This window comes from Limulus polyphemus, unplaced genomic scaffold (genome assembly GCF_000517525.1).
Source record: "Limulus polyphemus unplaced genomic scaffold, Limulus_polyphemus-2.1.2 Scaffold4109, whole genome shotgun sequence".
NCBI classification, from domain to species: Eukaryota; Metazoa; Arthropoda; class Merostomata; order Xiphosura; family Limulidae; genus Limulus; species Limulus polyphemus.
The window spans coordinates 68,001-70,212 of record NW_013669719.1 but is presented as its reverse complement, the minus strand read 5'-3'; the positions used below and the strand labels follow the sequence as shown (position 1 = coordinate 70,212).

The 2,212-nt window shown below is 34.1% G+C and overlaps 1 protein-coding gene across 5 annotated transcripts in view; it reads left to right on the top strand.

Moving 5' to 3' along the window:
* Window positions 1–927: 927 nt before the first annotated feature.
* LOC106470600 (tripartite motif-containing protein 2-like) overlaps window positions 928–2,212 on the top strand; it is a 27,572-nt gene continuing 26,287 nt past the window's right edge. For 4 of the 5 annotated variants that reach the window (XR_002613076.1, XR_002613075.1, XM_013931162.2 and 1 more), the window contains exon 1: window positions 928–1,245. The gene's annotated coding sequence lies outside the window, so the exon portion shown is untranslated. Of the gene's footprint in view, window positions 1,257–2,212 lie in introns of all 5 variants that reach the window. The other variant, XM_022399222.1, reaches the window with a different exon arrangement.

Genomic DNA, 2,212 nt, shown 5'->3' with positions numbered 1-2,212 from the left:
ATTACTAAAAGTTATCTAGAAGAATTTCTAAAAGTGAGAGTTGACTGTCTTATTCATTGGTAATTTGACATTTTCATTGCTAATTTAGGGTATGGGTTAATGTATTATTTCATTAGTGCCTGCTTATTAATCTTTTTCATTAGTTTGAAATTTACAGTTCTAATTCCTTCATTGCTACAGGAAAATGACCCGGCATGGCCAGGTGGTTAGAGCACTCGACTCGCAATTTGAGGGTCGCGGGTTAGTTAAATCTTCCCCTCTAACTGACACCCACCCACACACCAGTGTTGAATTCAGGAGGTGTACAGGGGGAGTTTCCTCTCTGTGCAAAAGATTCCCCCTGAAATGTTTTAACTATTTTGTCCCTTTTACAGACGTTATTTTTTCTTTCATTCCCACAGCTTCACATTCCCTATGGGCCCGACATGACCAGGTGGTTAGGGCGCTTGACTCGCAATCTGTGGGTCGCGGGTTCGAATCCCCGTCCCACCAAACATGCTCGTCCTTTCAGCCGTGGGGGCGTGGGTGATGTCTAGCTGCCTTCCCTCTAGTTTTACACTGCTAAATTAGGGACGGCTAGCGCAGATAACCCTCGTGTAGTTTTGCGCGAAATTCAAAACAAACAAGCTACAGGAAACTTATTTTAAATGTATTAATTAAGTTTTTGTTTTATTTTTACAAAGTGGCTTGAAATATAGTTTTAGCGATTCATTGTTAAAATATTTTTGAGTGAGAATCTGATAATATATGGCTATTTAATGTATCATGTAAAAATAAATAAATTATACATTTGTACCAAACATTTTATTCTTTATTCATTGACATCAGGGAAGTTTATAAGTTTTTGCGAATTATTTTTATGAGTCTAGTGAGAATTTATATATTAGGGCCCTCTTTGCACAGTAGTTTGAACTAAAGCAATAAACATCCGGGTCCTCGAACAGCTGCAGGAGATTATTTATCGATTGGAGTGAAAGCTAGCCGCCAATTTGAGAATCGTAAAATGTAGTCCTGGTATTAATAGATACTACGAGTAAGGGGATACGTTTTTTTTAGGTTGGGTCTGATTTTAAGGTAAAGATGAACACAGTTATTTGAATTTAATAGAACGATGTTCCAAGTTTTTAACGACTCAAGTGTGTTAATACTATTAGTATTACTAGTAGTACTAGGCTATTCTCACGCCCACTGACTGTGTTTTGATGATGAAGAAGACTACGAGTTAAGCTTAAAGCACGAGTTAACGTGAGTTTTTGGTAAATTTTTTTTTAGAATTTAATAGTAAAGAAATGCATACTGTTTCTGATATATGATGATGGATTCGGAATTGACGAATAGACTTCTGTTAAAATAGTAACCTAAATTCAGAATTATTAATATTATAAGTTTTCGTGAAGTAATAGAAATGTTTATTTATATATTCTGGTGTGCTGCCTGCAATTATATGTGGCTGTTCACTGAATACTGAGAAGCAAGAGAGCTATAATATTTATTGTCTGCTTCAAAAGGGGAAGGTCTATTTAGTAACACTAACAATTTATAAATCGTGAAAACGATTATATATTAATGGTGAAACTTATTGGACAAAATAATGGTCAGTCATCTAAAAATGTAATAGAATTATCTACTTTTGGTGAGAGGTTTTATAATTCATATTTCACCCTCAGATGAAAGCTGGAAGCCAGCACTGTTGCTTTTCGAGTGTTCATTTAGTTGTTTGCCATTCAAGTATAAACATTTTATGTATAGCATCTTTTACAATGTTGAAATATGATCATGATTTTTTTTTCTTGTTGGTAGTTATTGCTAGTGCTAGCTTTTTTTTTATTCAGCTTATAGCATCATTGTACAAATGTTTTAAAATTCTTGTAGATCTATTTAACTTATCATTTTAACATAACATAATGTTTAGGGACAACAAGGGACCTATTGGTCCATCTAGGGCTACCCTATTCTCTAAACTAAATCAAACCTATTAAATAATAATAAAAACAAAAAACCCCAAATCCAGTCCTTATTATTCATATAATTATCAAGCTTTCTTTTAAACTCACTTAAGTTTTCTGCCTCTACAACATCCAAAGGCAATCCATTCCAAAGGCCAACCACCTTATTTGAAAAATAAAACTATCTTAGCTGAATATGACTCCTACCTTATATTTGTGTCCCCTAGTTCTACTATTCTCACTGTTAAATATGAAAAACGATGATG